Here is a 17,606-nt window from a genome sequence, read left to right as displayed (position 1 = left end):
CTTTAACACAACACCACAGACACGCCTAAGACTCCCATTGTGCCTCTCACTAATCCATTTCCATCCTAACAAGCTGCTGCCTTCGAACCCAGCCATCCAACTGTAAGCCTGTCCACCGTCTGCTGAGCTTGGTTCAGCTCCAGCATTCTGACTTTCAGCAGCCATTTTAAGATCTCTCTCTGTCAACACTCAACCTTCTCAGCATTTAGGAAAAGCTGTTTTTTTTTATAACAAAGTGCTACTAATATCCTTATTTGAATGGATGTGCTCCAAGTGTCTTGCTGTTGTTATTAATTTGTGTCAGACTATTAATCAGATTGAAATCTCAGCATCTGATAAAAAGAAATCCGAGATGGATTTGCAAAAGATTTAGCCTCAGAGAAATATTTATCTTGAGATTGGCTGAGATAAGTAAGAGTGAATCATACTGAATAGAAAGCTGACTTCTGCATCACCTTTAAGTTTCCTTTTTCAGAATGCTTCTGCGACCTCCTGATATCCACAGTTTGCTTAAGCTCATGAGGGTCTTTATTTCTCAGAGGGAGGAATAAACAGAAAGGAAAAAAAAATGCCTTTAGTTCCGCACTAATAAAGCAGCTGAGACACCACTGAGAAATCAACAGTGCATTTTCTCTATTGAGCTGCAAACTGTCGAGCCACTTAAACAACGTTATTTATTGTCCTCACAGTTGAGAATGCTTCCTCAGGTAAAAGCTGAGCTGCCAACAAACAAGCCAGATTAATAAGAGCGCCAGAGCCCTTCAGGTTGCTTCCTGTTCTTAAAAACAATGAAATCTCTGCAGAGTTTTGTTACCTTTGCATTTAAATAACGTCCTCATGTAGAAGAACAATAAGACTGTGGAGATTTACTTTTTTCTTCTGACATTTGAGCAAAAATTAAAGTTCTTGACTAAAAATCAACATTAATATTCCATTTAGTGTCCACTTAGGTATGCAATCTTTTCTGTTTGTTCACTCCATAGATAATACACAATAACGCTCAATCAAAATGTTTATTATCCATCCATACGTATAAATAACTAGAAAAAAAATGTAAAACTTTATTTTTTACATAGAAAAAAGTCTAAAGCTAGTTTAAAGCTAAACCGAAAGCTCATTAAGTATTTTTGTTGCTCAGTTCTGACTAAAACAACTGCAAATGTAAATGAACTGTTATCATACAGCCTGATATAACAATATAGCTACACGGCTTCACTGAGTAAAACATTGCAGCATCACAGAGAAGACTAAAAAAACGCTTGTTCCCTACAGAAATGCAACCTACATCCAAAAGTCTCACTAACAGATGATGCTGCACAACATCTTAGTCCATTTTGGGATGATACGGGATGATGCTGATGCTTGATGTCTCACTGCATCCTTCATCTTGTTCATGTCTAATGTCTTGCTTTGTGCTCATGAACATGTTTGACGCCGTTGATTTGGACAGAAACACTAATAAAGAAACGTAGAGGATGTTGGAAGGTGTTTCTTTGTCTTCAAGAAATTAAGAATCATCCATCTCTGCAGCGTTTTTTTTACAATCTTTTCACTTTTACACTTGCGATCGTTGGAGTCAGGAGTTATGAAAACATATTACTTGGTTATAGATAATATATTTGGCAATTGCTTTAACATGGATCATGTCATCATGGATGCTACCACCCAGAAAATAACAGCCAAGAGATACTTTAAATTCTCACAATTTGGAGATATTTTCTATCTAAATCAAATATAAGCCAAATAATAAAGTGAAAAACTACTGGTATTAGACATGAAATTACTATGAGCTTAAAGTCCTCTTGATTTATGGCAAACTTCACTTGTATCCTCAGTTGGACTTTGATCCTGTGACATCTTTCTCATCTTTGCATCTTCTGGAAAGCCAGGTAACATGCATGCATGTCAGTGATTAAGATTTTTAACAAGTCAGGGGCCGTATACAGGCTACACACAAAAAAGCAAACCCAAATATATGTTCAATGTGTTGTTTTATTGGTCATTCAATGTAAGGTGTTGGCTTTAGTTTGAGATTTTGAGTGAAAATCTACTTTTGAATATAATTAGCAAAATGCGTTTGTTTAGGCACTTTGTGTACTGTTCAAACAAATAAACATTTCCAACTAGGAATTAATAATTTTGACTTCTGAAGAGTTGAATGTATAATTTCAGTGCCTCTTTGACCTTACTCTTGGATCAGTTCATAATATCAACAGCAGAAAAAAATAAAGAAAGAATAAAGCAGGCATCTCTTTTAGAAGCACATCTGCAGTACTGTTGCAGTATTAGTATTCACACAACACTTACTTATTAATTAAATATATCCACATTGTTTGCATGTGAGCTAACTCAAATTAAACAGATATCTGATGCATTCTTTTACCCAAATGAACTTCAGATGTTCTTCTGCACACAATATTAAGAAGAAAAAAAAATCACACATTGATTCTGTATAAATATCATTTCTCAGTCATTTCCAGCCAGAAACACTTGACCGATATTAACCTTCATTTTCATTTTTTTTATTGTTCCATGAAATGAAAAATGATGATACATTTTCCCCAAAAATTGAAAGCTTGAATAAAACACTTGCTCTAAACAGACAGCAGACCATCAGTTTGGTTCCTTCAACATATTTTTGCCCTAAAACTCCACAGCTGCTTATGTGTCTCTGAGCCCCCTCAGTGTCAGTCTGTTCAAAGTAACTGCTGCTTAGCACAAAGGCAGGCACAGTGAATATGAACAGAATAAACTCCAGATAATAAAAAAGGCACCACATCAATAACTGCTCGGCTTGGCTTAGCAGGGGCGCTTATTGGTTTAATTCTCAAAATACAACAAAATGGGAGACTGGGTGGGGGGTGGGTGGTTGTGTGTAAGGGTGTGCCTGAAATCCAATCTACCACATTTTCCAACACATACAACAGACTTAGTGCAAATATTATCACTGCATCTATTGTGAGACAATCTGGCCTTCACCATATTGTTGGGTTTTTTGTGCACAAGCGTCGGTAAACAGAGCCGAGCAGAAGCTGAATGTTGCCTCTGTTGTGTTGCTGCTCCGGGGAGAGGTTGTGTTGGTAATGAGCAGTAAGTTCAGTGGCTTCCATCCTCGCTGCTGCTGTGCCTCAGCTGGCCTGCGCAGCGTACTGGAACAATAGCTCTGGCTGTTGTTTCAGTCGAATGTCATTTTGTTAAGACTCTTATCACATAAGCAGAACTGTGTTGAGGATGGCGTGTCAGAGTAATCCCATTACTACTTTGTGGCAGTTAGTCACCTTCTCTCTTTAATTCCTGTGATCTCTAGCAATATTTTTAAAAAGCTCTGTTTTTCTTTGAGCTCTGTAATGGATTATTAAAATAAGCTAAAAAAAAGGGTAATTCAAAGTAACATTGTTCAGTAATTATAGACTGTGAGTTTATTTGTTATTAAATTATTAAATGGAGCAAAAACAAACCTTTTATAGTGACATGAAAACTTAAAAATACAAATAAAGATTTAGTTTAACTTATTAAACAGTCATTGTGACATTGTGACATATTGCATAAAATTAAATAGTTTCAGGTAGTTAAATAAACCTTGAAAAGCTATTTAAAGATAATATTTTTTGAGTAATTAAAAAAATAAATGAATAAATTGTGAAGCTGAATGAATTTGGATTTGCAACAGTTGGAAAAAATATGACTGGAGACCTTCACAGGTTTGTAAATTGCAAGTTTCAAACTTGCCATATTTTTTGTAAATGATCCATATTCAGTTGTATTTGCTGTTGGGACAAAGTGGGATTGCTCTGCTGTGGTTGGTGGGTGGGGTACGCATGTGTCCCCATGACTGACAGGAACTAACAAACCTTTTGAATAAAACAGCCATCAAACTTTTAGCAAATCTAGCTCGTAGCACTGTTAACATATTAAAGAAAGATATAAACACAATAGTTGAGCATTTCCATCTGGAACTATTTTTAAACACTCATACAGCCAGGATTTTACAAACTTGAAGAAACAAATGTCCTTAACTTGAGGGACTTAAAGCTGGTGACATATTTGGTTCCATATTACTGGATTTGTTTGGACATGTATTGAATTTGTGTCCTTTATCTGTAAAGTGCCCTTTAAGAAGAAAAGTGTTATAAAGATAAACTAAACTGAACTGAACAGAGCTGAATTAAACTGAGTATGCAACACATTATTACTGTTTGCCAACAAAGTCAAACTACAGAATCTGTGTTTTAGCAGATTCAGTGATTAGCATCTGCAGCCAGACAGTGCTAATTAGCATTTTCACAGGTTTGCTGATATCAAATAAGGCAATTGTATGGAATTACATGCAAGAAAATTTAAAAAGTGGTCTAACACCTCTGATAGCAACACCAAAACCCAATTCCAATTCCTCTTTTTCGCCCTTTTTATCATTTCTGCAGAGGCATAGCTATCCAAATGGCCCCCAAAGCCCTGGTTGGAGAGCTCAATGTCCCTGTTGGAGAGCTAACTGAACACTAGCTACTCCTTGATCACAAAAAATAGAGGAGCAGTGCCAAAGGGTGGAATTTGGTGCTCCATGTACAATAGAAATATCCATGCTATCATTTCGTAACTCATCCTTTTGTGTTGTGACCTCGCACCCACTCAAACTGCCTGCTGACCTCTGATTTAATAGAATCACCAAAAGGATGTTTTAAAGAAGCTGTAAAGGGCACAAGATGGGTGATGTCTGAGTGTGTGAGCTTAAAAACAGACGCGTGAGGAGGATTATGTGATAAACAACAGCCGTGGCATGGAGGGATTGTTTGATCACTGTAGCTAGCTGTAAGATTAAGACTAGTAGCTATGTAAACCAGCTTTTGTGGTAAAAGAAAAAATGTTTATTGTTTATTTATTTAGCAATTTGTCATGAACATCACATTTTGTGCTGGTGTAAATAATGTGTTGAAACCCACGTTGAAAAAAAGCTTCTGTAACTTGTATGTGTAATATGTTATATAGCCATGTGCTCCGTTGCGTATGCTAATTACCCACTTGGTGCTCCATGCATGTTAGTCTTTGTAAAGCTTTGATGTTTAAAGATTATTGAAAACACCAGTTTATGTTTTGTTCATGATCAAACTATCATGTCTATGGTAGAGTTTAATTTCAATATTTATTTTTAACACCTGGATTTAGCTACCAAAGGCAATAACAGCTGACATGTTTCCCAGTTAAATGGGAAAACAGCAATAGGCAACAAAACAAAAAAACAAAACAAAACATAAAAACTCCTTAAAACTAAGGAGATAGTATATTTGGCAGCAATTATCTCTGGATTCATTAGTACTCATGGGCTTTTCCCTCACAACAAGTATTTAGTATTTAGTGCAGCATCTTTAGCATCAGCTGTTGACCACACAGATGTCATCCTGGCATAATAATACCACATCTTGGTTGTCTCGGTATTCTTGCCCCATTGAACAAATGACTTTCCCTCAGTGATAATATGAGGCCTCTATCTTAGGCGGGAGCGGTGACGTCTATTAGATCTATAAATCATGTTAGCTGAGGGGTGTGGGGTGTAAGGGGGTGCAGCGAGAACTCAGGGTCGTAAATCTCATTACCTGAGACTGCTGCCGACCCCCCCCGCTGCCTCATCCTGTCCTCAATCTTTCCCATTATCAGCTGACCTTGACCGCCAACACAGACACTTACACTCAATCAGGGTTGTGAGCGTGCGCCAGTGTGTGTGTGTGTGTGTGTGTTTACCTGCCACATATTTATTGTGATATTTGGAGCTCCGCCCAACTTAAATAAAGGACTGGGAATTTTTCATGAGAATATCAGTTTATTCTTGTTCCTGTCATCTTGCCATTGGCTTGTTTTGATCTGGCTGATTTGCTTGTCACTACCTCTTAAAGGTCCACACACACATTTTTATTTAAAATATCTACAGATTATCCTCCATTTCCTACAAGCCTAAACTTAAAAATGTATGAGTCTCTTTTCTCCTACATAGAATACAGCAAAATAAAGCAGTTATTTACAAAATACCTCGTAAGCCAAAGTCCTGTTTTGCCTTTCAGTGGCAATCACATGAAATGATTAATTAGACTTTTTCTTTTCCTCTAATAACCAGACAGATTGCTTTGGTCCACAGTTCAGGTGTGCCGAGTCACTTTCAATGCAGCTGTAAAATGTCTATTAAATGCACACCTGTAAGCACATCATGGTTCATTTAAAATCTAACGATGTAATGTTGAAAGGCCGACCTGTGCGCATGGAGCACTCATGATTTAACAACTGCCCATCTGTCAGAGAGGTGGAGCAGAATGTAAAAGGCTTCCTAGAGCATTTAGCAACAACTAAAACATCTCAGGTTAATGTTATTTTGATGTCTTGTAAATTCCCTTTGAGGGGGGGAAATGTTTCTTACAATGACATTAGCAGTGTGTCTGTGCTGCACTCTTTTCTTTGGCAGCGTCAAATTAGTTGCTTATCTCAAATTAAATGTTTCTGGATGACAAGATTCAGTAGTTTCTTAAACAATGATTATTCATATTGTGCATGCCAAATATTATCATGTTTGCACCATTATGCCATTTTTACACATAAAAATAGTCACTTGAAGCAGGGTTTTTAGACAGATGTGTACACCAGTTAAGCAGTTTACATCCTTTACGCTTGCCTCCTATACACTAAGTGTGCTGAAGGCTACAGCATACACAGAGCAGGAGTTACATCTAAGTTACAACTGGAGGTACAACTAAGTAGCATTACCTTCCAGGATACAGTTAGATGAAGGCATGGCATTTGGTTGCATTTTGCAGAAATCATAGTTTCTGATAAACATAGCTCTTTAGCATAATAGTAAAGACTCTGGCCTGATTAGAGCTGTCAGCTTTCTTGCAGAGAAATGAATCAATCTCATCTCTGGTTTTGTTTTGTCATTTCCAGTTTCAATACTTTCCTGTGAGATATTATAGTTGATAATTGTGTCTTTAAATAAAGAAAAGTGAGTTTCCTCAAGTGTGGCAACTACATAGAAAAACAGTAATCATATGCTGTGTTCTCCCCAATTAATATGGGATTATCCTTTCAGGTTGTTAGTACATGTATTTTATTACAAACTTTATTTAATGTATGGTACAATAATTAATAATTGACTTCTAGTTTATATTTGGTACAAGTAGAATACCTCCAGTGGACTCATCACCCCGGTTTGATTAGAACAACATTTCCAACATGCAGTGCTTTTTGTATGGGAGTGAAAAACAACCCTTATATTTTCCTAAACCCAACATTTGGTAAGAAATAAGAAGACTACACTGCATTATAGCTTGCCATTTACCTTTGGTTAGTCTTTCACTTACCTGGAGCTGCTCTGTGCACATCCCTATGGATTTACATTATATGTCATTAATTGAGCATTTAGTTTTTGTTAATGCTCTCTCACCCCATAATAGTCTGTGCGCCCTGTGAATACAGCATTACTAATGTTTCAGCATTAGTAGAGTTTAAACTTTATACCTCTTGGTATAGTTTAGATCTACAATTTGCACAGATGCAACAAATAAAGAAGGAAGTCAACATTTACACGTTTTACAAAGAGAATATATTCCTTTTGGCAGTTGCAGCAACATAAACTTGGCAAAACTTAGAGAAACAAGGATAAAGTGCCTTCAGGTTACACAGGGTGAAATGCCTTTTTGTTGTGTAAATCAATCCTCTGGCACTGCCTCTAGTTTCTCTGTTGTCTGGCTGCGATCGCCTACTGAGCTCTGACTGCTAGCACCAGAGTAACAGACATAATGAATGTTATATTTCCATAGTCTTGTTTCCATATTTCTTTCTCCTTCCCTTCTCCTGCTTTCTGTATTTTATGCAATTTCTGCTGTTTTGATTTTATACAAATCTTTACTATATGTAAAACCAGATTTTGCAGGACATTTTTAATTAAATAAAAACATAATTTTAGATAATTGCATCAATCACTCCAGGAACCAGGAAGTACATCCTCATGCAATCAGCTGCTGTGTTTATGAGGAACAAAAATTATTAGACAACTAACACAAAAATCACTTAATAAGAATTAAAGGGGCCCGTGTTTAAAAAAGTGGTGGTGATTTTGTTTGCAGCCATCTCCCCTTCATATCATTACTTCAGCTTTTTTCCCTTTTTCCTGCAACACAGCTTAATGGGTTTTCATGCCTAGAGCAGATTCAAGGCTGCAGAGAGAATCTTCTCCATTGTGGTATGTATATCTGGCTGGCTCAATAATTATTCATATGGCAACATTCAGCTATCACACAACCCCCAAACTGTCACTTTTCCACCACTGTGCCTTTAGGTAAGCTAGTTCACCGTGACTAATTTTCACCACAGCAGCAGAGAGGAAGATCCTGAAAAGTACATCACATCTACCCTGGAGCATAGTTCATGGAATGGTGACAGCTTCAGTCATGTTTGATAGGTGAGGATGTGCAGAGCAGTAATCACTAGTAAATCCAGATATAGTACAATGCAATAGAAGACATGACCTGGGGCAAAGCAGTCTCTATGTATTCACCACTAATAAGTAAGTGGATTTTGAAATCATGGCTAACTGGACTCGACTGTCAGCACAGCCGATGGCCAGATGGGTTGTATATTTGTTTATAGTTCACTGTGCAAGTGCACAGATGAGTAGTATGGCTAATTTTTGGGTTTAGAAATGTAAATTATGTCCTATTATCCCAAGACCTGAACATCAAGAAGCTGAATTATGAATCACATTTTTGTTAGCATGAGTGTTTGAGACACCACACAGTGAGAGTCGGCTGACATCTCAAAACAGGTGCAAATAATTTTACATATGTAGACCTTTATGAATAGAAATTTCAGAATAGATTCCATCAGAATAACAAGAAAGATGCTGCAGGAACATTGTACATACAGTACCATTTAAAAGGTAAGACTCAACTGCTCATTTAAAATGGATTGGGCGTTTGTGTCCACTTAATAAATAGTGGATTGAGGTCCTTTAATGTCTTCAGTAGGATATGGCATAATGGACATCCCTGTCAAGGCTGAATTACCACAACAGATGCAGATATTTATCTGCTCCAGCCCAGCCCAGTATGTGCAGGTCTGGAATAAGTTTTAACAACATGTCTGTCTACCAAAGCCTTAATAGACACTCCAATACAGTTTGGTGCAAACTGTTTAAAATAAAAAGTCTGCATATTTGCAGAGACATTTATGTAAAAAAGTTTATGCATATCCTGCTGTTTCTGCATTGATGCAGATGCACAGTTGGCTGCATGACTATGATTTGATTTAACCCTTCTTTAGAAGAAAAATTGAAAGATTTGAAAAAGCATAAAAGAATTTGAAAAAGAAAAATTTGCACAAGATAAAACAAAAGAATGTTTCATTACATTTTTCTTTTCTCGTGAAAAATAATAACACCAAATTTTTCAATATTTTTTTTCAAAATTAACAAATTGTTGAGATGACAGAAAATAGTAAATGGCCAAAATTTTAAACAATAATGAGCTAATAATTACTTTTGGCATTACATACCCAAACCAAGTAGTAGAGAAGACTCAGGCAGGTTTATTTACACAAATGTTTAATAAAACTCATTAGTCATGGAAAATTTAGCTCTAAAAACAGAAAAACAGGCTGTTCGGGGGTCAAGTTTCAGACTTTAAACAACTTACAACAACCCTGGGCAACACTATAGCCCTGGAAAAAAAATGAAGGTGCCCTTGTAAAATGGTGAGGACATGGTTTGTTTTTACCTTGAGACACAGTTCAATTCTTACAACAGTGGCAAGACTGTTGTTACAAGAGAATCCATTTAGCCAGTCTTTAAGCTGTTTTTGGTGGAAAAAGTTTGGACTAATCAGTGTTTCCTATTGGCAGCTACAGGTGGATTTTAGGTGTGATAACAGTCAATAATGGGGGCTCCTGTTGTATTGTTAATGGTATTTCTGTTTTATTGTTTTTTTTTCTCTCATTACATGAATTATCCAATCCTCTGATTGGTTTTTATGCTTTTATCTTTGTTGTTCATTTTGCTTTCTCCAGGTCAGGAATGAGGTCCTGACCCAAGTGGAGGAGTTCAAGTATCTCGGGGTCTTGTTCTTGAGTGAGGGAAGGATGGAGCGGGAGATCGACAGGCGGATCGGTGCCACATCTGCAGTAATGCGGACTCTGCATCAGTCTGTTGTGGTGAAGAAAGAGCTGAGCCAAAAGGCAAAGCTCTAGATTTACCGGTCGATTTACATCCCTACCCTCACCTATGGTCACGAGCTGTGGGTAGTCACTGAAGAATGAGATCTCGAATACAAGCGGCCGAAATGAGTTTTCTCCGCAGGGTGGCCGGGCTCTCCCTTAGAGATAGGGTGAGGAGCTCGGTGATCCGGGAGGGGCTCAGAGTAGAGTTGCTGCTCCTCCGCATCGAGAGGAGCCAGATAAGTTGGCTCGGGCATCTGGTCAGGATGCCTCCTGGACGCCTGCCTGGTGAAATGTTCCAGGCACGTCTCACCGGGAGGAGGGCCCAGGGAAGACCCAGGACAGGCTGGAGGGACTACATCTCTCAGCTGGCCTGGGGATGCCTTGGGACTCCCCCGGACAAGCTGGCAAATGTGGTGCGGAGAGGGAAGTCTGGGTTTCCCTGCTTAGGCAGCTGCCTCCGCAACCAGACTCCGGATAAGCGGATGAAAATGAATGGATGGATGGATGTCCATTTTGTCTAGCTGTGACTGATGTTAAAGTGCTTTATAAGAAAAAGGATAATGATAATGATGATGATGATGATGAGTATTTATTAAAAGTGGCTGCTCTTGCAGGACTTACCAGATGACTCAATGTAAAAATATTTGGCATATCGGTTGTTTTGGTGGGCAAACACACAAGAACACCTCTGCAGATGTGAACATATTATTTATAGATATTTACAACCTTTCAATCGAAGAACCTATCAATGTAGAAGGCCTGAGCTTATTGAAAGATTAAAACCCCATTGAAACCTACCATTTTCAGTTTGTAGGTCGCTGCTTCCCCTAGCAAAGCACATACTAAAAAACAACGATCAACAGCTGGACCATTTATTTGAAAGTACTTGTTCTTGCTAGACTGAAATGACTACCTGGAGTGCTCTGAAGATGGCGTTTGGGTGGGGAGACATGCCCCTCTTTAATGCCTTTCATGAAGCATTAACATCATCCTTGATAGGACATGTCCAAACCTTTAGCTGCCTGATACTGAAACAAATAATTTTAAGGATAAAGGGGGAATTTTAGCTTCTTTCTTTCTTTTTTTGACTCAAACACATGCACACATATACCACCAATGTCTTTTCTTTCCTTGATGTACTCTCCAGACCGCCTCATGCCACCAGTTGCAGGTTTGTTTTCCCTGTATCTGCTCCATCAGAGAGTTGCTGGCTCATTAGTGCGCGGTGCCCCTGTAGGGTCCCCGGCCCAGCCAACCTCCAGTAGCCCCCTGGGCACTAAGCCACAAACACAACAAATCACTGAAACAAAAAATCCCTAATGCCTGAATCTTTACACTTCAAAAACACAATTATGCTAATGCCAGGAATCATTTCCCATTCCAGCTCTGATTTAATGCGGCCTTTTAGTGGAGAAAGCTAATTAGAGGCTTTAATTAACATGTGCGACACAAAGTGAGAGAAGTGTGAAGGAGCCTGTCGATCATGGAGGAGCACAGCGAGGGCGATGAAACGGGGAGAGCGGGAAAGCGAAGTCTGAAAGCAATGCAAATGAGGCGAGGGTGCGCCACAGGGAGGCGTGGATCTCTGCCGCTACAACGCTTTCTGTAAATATCACCGTGACCCGTAGACAGAGTGGAGTCATCTCATTAACACAGACTGGAAGGTGTCACTAGAGCTCAGCCCGCGAGGGTCAGCACTGATACGATACAACCTGAGCTCAGAAAGTGTACCATCATTAAAACTGTGACAAAACACAGGATTTAAGCCCATCTTCTGAAATACTGATATTTCACTCAGCTCACATCCTCCTCTCCTGGACCTCAGGGAGGATGCATCCAGTACACAGCTGGACATTTTTTTTTCCAGCTCTCTCTGTGCTAATATTTATGTGTGCTACATGTTGCATTCATTGTTTGCACACAACCTATGCAGATTTTTGTAAATTAAACAGCAACATGAAGACAGGAGTCACCTCATTAACACAGGCTGGATGGTGCACTCTGCAAAGCCACACAAAGTAGGCTCAGGTTATCCTCATCATTATTGGTACACACAGATACTCTTTAGCTTTTTGCAGTGCAATGCAGTTTTCTCCTGAAAATAAACTAGACTGAGGTGAAACAGGAAAAGGGAAATATTAGATAGGAGCCGTAAATAAGAAAAGTCAAAGAAAAGCAGCTACTAATGACTGAAACTTTATTCCTTTTTGCTCTTATTTGCAAGGTTCTGCAGTAAAGTCGTTGCACTTTAATTACTGACATATAGATATTTCAGGGCTTTATCATTTTTCATTTTATGAGTTTAAGTACCGTTAAAGTTTAAAGTGGCTAAGACTTTTTTTGAGGGAGGAGTTTCATTAAAACACATTAAGCCAGCAGCTGTGTAGGTTGCAATATTTATACTTCATCTATCAAACAATAATTCTGCTTAAACTGTTTCCTCTTGATTAGTAGTTTATATATTGCTTGACAATTGCCTCAGCAGCTTTCCTTTCTCATACACCAGTTTTCATCGAGGGGTTTAATTTACTATAATACATTTGTGCAGATTTGATCAAGCAACTTTTCATTTTTATCAGATTATTTTTTCCAGTTTGAATGGTCTGTATGGGCAACAAGGCTCATTATGGTTTATGTATTCCACAATATTGTGTAATAGATGAGAGTGATATATCTCAGGAAATAGTCATTGTTCCTGCAGTCTTTGTGTCTCTGGAGACTGAAGTCACTTTGCTGAAGCTCTCTGTGAACTAGTCTGACTAAATGACTTCAGTACTGTATGGGCACAAAAGGTTTATCTCTTGGGAGTGAATTCTGCAGCAAGAGACCTAAAAGTGTAAGTGAAATGTGCAGCTTCTTTTAATGGATGTGTGTATACTGCTTTAAAATTCATAGAAAGAAGCGTACAGCTATCTCCTGGATGAATGGAGCCATATTTGGGCTACTGGCGACATTCTCCTTCATTTAGTCAAGTTACCAACCTATAAATGCATCATCAATATAGATTTTTCTTTGTGTTTTTGCTCCATTGCGTTGCATACAATATGACAGGCGCTAAAACTATGCAATGTCACTCTGACACATCAGGCTCACACATGTCTGATCTTTTAGCTATATCGCTTTAAGGATCTTTATTATTAACTTTGAGAGGAGACTCACCTGAGAGTTCAGGACAGCCAGTCTTTTCAGTTTCGGTTACAGCTATCACTTTTAGTACATCATGTTCTCTTGACCTGCAAGAAGCACAAAATTACAAAAAAAACCTCAGTGTCATCAAGAATCCCAGCTCAGTCTCATCAAACTATTTCTTTTGATGGGTTTTTTTTTATTTACTTTGTAGAAACATTTGTGTTGCATGATGAATAAAAGGTTTATCTCCCCAACTAATTCTGTGTGCACTTCTGTGTTCATGTCACCAAATTTCACCAAATTCAGCCAAAGATTTTGCAAATATTTGTTGAAACATCAAACGACACTTAGTTCTCATTTTGAGATTTTTACAATCCCAACAAAACAAACTACAGGATAAAAACTGAGAAAACTGGGCGGATAGACGCCCATCACCGTGATGTAATCCTAGCTAAAAAATATTTTAAACCAGAGGTAAATGCTGGCTTTTCAGCAGCCAGGAAATCCACATTAAGAGAGTAGCATGATTTTCATTTTGGTTTTAGACTTAACTCAGATATGTGCCTAATTATTCAATTTGGCTTTGAGACCACCATTTTTATCTTTTGGTAACTGTTAGTACTAGAAATGTTTGGTTTTTGCTCCAAAACTGCTAAGATTTAATCCAAATCATGGTTTGATTTAAAACACAGCCTTAGTAACACTAAAGAAAATTTACCTAAAAAAAAAAAAAAAAAAAGCTGTATTGGGTGGTCAAGTCCAACTGAACTGTTGAAGTCATCAGATTTAAATTTCTCTCAGTCATTAGAACAAAAAATAGTAGTTTATTCTTCAATGTCAATGCAATGATATTTGTAATTTGACTGATGAGGGTTTAAATTAGGGTTGAATGTCCTGGCCTGTTCTGATTAAACACAAATATCTCTTCAATCACTGTCCTGAAGAAGCTGTATGAAGAATTTCTGATAATGAGATGTTGGCATATTGTCGTTGTTGTTTTGTCCCGCTGAGGCAGGGAGACGCACATCTGCATTCTTAATATTTCAAACAAGATGCTCTTGTACAAACACTTGCCTGAATTAACAATGCAGCAGGGCAGCGCTCATATTATGCACTTCACACTCAAGGTCAGTGACTATTAAGTGGTTATAAAATAAATTCCTTGCTAATATGATAAAGTAGAAGCTTGTTTCCTCCAAGGACATGGGGAGAAGATGGCAGTGCTGAGTGTGCATTAGGTGAATTCATATTTACAGAAAGTATGAAAGTTTAACCAGGGAAATAAGTAGCACTTGTGGTTAGCAGGAAATATTATTTTATTTTTTTATTCCACTGTATTTATTTCAATTATAAGTCCTGATTAAATGTCACATTTGGCTACTTTTTAAGTGTCAGAACAGTTAACACTTCACCAAAGAGTCATTACCTCTGTTCACCTCTCAGGTGGTTTTATTTAAATGACTATTCCATTCCTACTTTATTTTAATATTGATCTGGGATTTATTCCACGGTTGAGCTAGCTCCACTTCCATCACTTAAAACAGTAAAATGAATACTTCTGCAAAGATGAATTGGTTGGCCAGGCAAGTCAAGCTAAATTAACCATCATTTTGATAACAATTGAACCAATTCAGCCATTTTTCAAGCACCAGTGTTAAAACTTGCTGTTTTTCTTTGTCATATGATAGTTAATGAAATATATTTTAGATTCTGGCAGATTGTCATGCAAATTAAGAAAATTTCAGTCATCTTTTTGGAAGCTTTCACTGACTTTGCATTGACAACTTAAGAGTATTTAATGGTGTAAAGAATTTTTGCTTGGATCCCTATATGTATTTATTTATAAATTGAGGCCTTCACTGAAATATGCATCCATTGTGAAAGAGCAATAAACACAGCAAATTCTCACTCTGTCAGTAAACAGTATTTCAAGTCGCTCATAAAGAAATCAATATAATGCAGAGAGATGGAGCTGAAAAAAACAAATGGAAGTGTTGCTGAGGCTGGCATCAGAGGGGCCTTTATAGTGAACTTGATTAAAAGAAAATTGCTTTCAAGTGCTCTCAGCAGGCTGGGAGGTTGAGTGGGTGTGCTCTTGTGGGTTTCGGGGTGAAGAAACAAGATGAAGAAATGCTTTGAAAGTGCCTGAGGACAAAGAATGTGGAGGCACTGGTGACAACATGGTGGCGCAATACCATAGCTATCAATTTCAATACATCTTTATTTACACGCCCCACCCATGACCAGAGATTAAGAATAAAGAAAAAGAAGAATGTTTAAATAGTTTTAAAATATATAGCTGAACCATTAAAAATATATATATATTTTTGGTGTATTTTTAAATAATTTACGTTGTTGTGTAAATTATAGTTTTGTTGGACAGCTTCTTTCTAAACTGTCTCCTTCTTCATGTCAGATAAAGATTCAAAACTCACTGTTTCTTCTTCTAAGACAGGTGGTGTACTTGTTGTGTCAAACACACACACAATAAAACAGCATAATTGTGAATCTCGGCTTGTTAAATATTAACCTGACAGAGGTGTCAGAGGATGGGGCTCTTTAATTTTGGAACTATCCAATTTGTTTTATTTATTCCTTCTTGAATTCAAAATGACATCAGAAGATCAAATACTGTTTCTGATTTCCATGCAACTGTCAGCTAATTGGCTTTTAGAGAGTTGAATAATTAAACGTCGTGGTTTTAAAGTAGCCTAAGTTTAGTGAGAAATCCATTGGAAATCCATTACTCTGCAGAGTTAAACTAATATTTTTTTTAAGAAGTGCTATGCAGAAATTAAATTTGCATTTGATTTGGTTTAAAAGTATTTCTTCACCACTGTGCTCATTAAAACACATTTTCAGTCTATGCATGTATAAACCTGACAGGAAGAACAAGAGTGCATGATGGCACATAGATGTAACTTTCACATGATGGTAGCAACACCAGAAGAGGATTGCACTCTGAGGATTATGTGTTTTATATATTTTTTTCTTTTAATCATAAGCTTTTTTCTTTTTTTTTTTAAAAAAAAGTTTGCTTTACAAAAATATTAAATAATCTGCAAACAGTGAAAATAATTCACAGTTTCACTTTTTCATTTGGGTTTACTTCTGCTTGAGCTGACTGTGTAAACTAATTCTCTGGTATGTGAGCATCATTGGGATGATTTAACACAGCAGCACAGTAAACACTCGATCCTTTAAGAGATCTAACTCAAAATAACTCTCTAGGTGAATTATTTTAAAAAATTATTTGGCATGCTTTAACAGACAAGCAGTGAGTTTGGTTAAATTGCACTGCTAATTTATAGCTGTTACTTATGTTATTATTTATTTATCTAGCTATCAGCAATTTTACATGTTAATAAGTTGTTAATTTAGGTTCAATTTTAATATATTCTCAGTACAAGGCAGCCAATACTGAGGTTTATATATTTAAATGCAGCCTAGTAGCAGGTAGTTAGCTAGGCTTATCATACAGCTGGCAGTTTGACTCTGCGAGTTAATGAAAGCTACTTAAACAACTGTTTCTTATTCTCAGTGTTAAATTTACTGATTTGCTGATATGTGCCTCTGAGATAACCACAAGGTTTTGTTGTATTGATGCTATTAGCAAATTGTGCAGCAAATTGTAAGAATGGCAGAACTTCACAATTCTGTAGAATATGATGTGATTTTAATAACAACATTTCTTGATTAAGCTTAGGAGGGGTGAGTTTAAAGCAGCAGTATGCAATGAGCTTGAAGTCATATATACTTTATGACTTAATTTTGTTGGCTTTATCTCCAGCAACATAGTCATAAAGTATATACAAACCATTTAAAGGGGCTAAAAACTAATTTCAATAAATGGATGGTTGCAGATAATAAAAATAAATGGTCAAAACTTCCATTTTAACCACTACGGACTCCAAAGGAAACATAACGCCTTTGATAAATGCATGTGATGTAGGACAGTGGAAGGCCTTTGATCAAATTATGCTAATAGTCTGTTGTGTCAGCATATCTTCTTATTATAAATCATTTTTTAAATGTCATTAGTTTAACCTGCATAAACATTAAACCTCAAATGAGTTTGACCAGTTAACGGTTTTTAAACAGGGGGGCAAGATTGATCATTTATAAGAAACTTCAGTGTTTTCAGTGAATTTGTGAATAAAAACACCATAACTTTTAAAAAATTGTTTGTATTGAATAATTTATCAACTCAAAAGACCGCTGTTGATCAACGCAGTGTGTTTATTTGCTTAAAATTGACATAATGCATTTAATAATGTTTGAGAAATTCC

The 17,606-nt window shown here is 37.1% G+C and overlaps 1 long non-coding RNA gene across 1 annotated transcript in view; it reads right to left on the bottom strand.

Annotated features, from left to right (window-relative positions):
- The window catches only part of LOC121634960, a 49,433-nt gene that overhangs the window by 27,671 nt on the left and 4,156 nt on the right, over positions 1–17,606 (bottom strand). Inside the window, exon 2 of the long non-coding RNA XR_006009330.1 lies at positions 13,348–13,421. This is a non-coding gene — a long non-coding RNA (uncharacterized LOC121634960). The remainder of the gene's footprint in view (positions 1–13,347; positions 13,422–17,606) is intronic.

The sequence above is a fragment of the Melanotaenia boesemani genome, chromosome 23 (assembly GCF_017639745.1).
Source record: "Melanotaenia boesemani isolate fMelBoe1 chromosome 23, fMelBoe1.pri, whole genome shotgun sequence".
NCBI classification, from domain to species: Eukaryota; Metazoa; Chordata; class Actinopteri; order Atheriniformes; family Melanotaeniidae; genus Melanotaenia; species Melanotaenia boesemani.
Note: the sequence above shows the minus strand (reverse complement) of the source record. Positions and strands in the feature narration are given on the sequence as shown.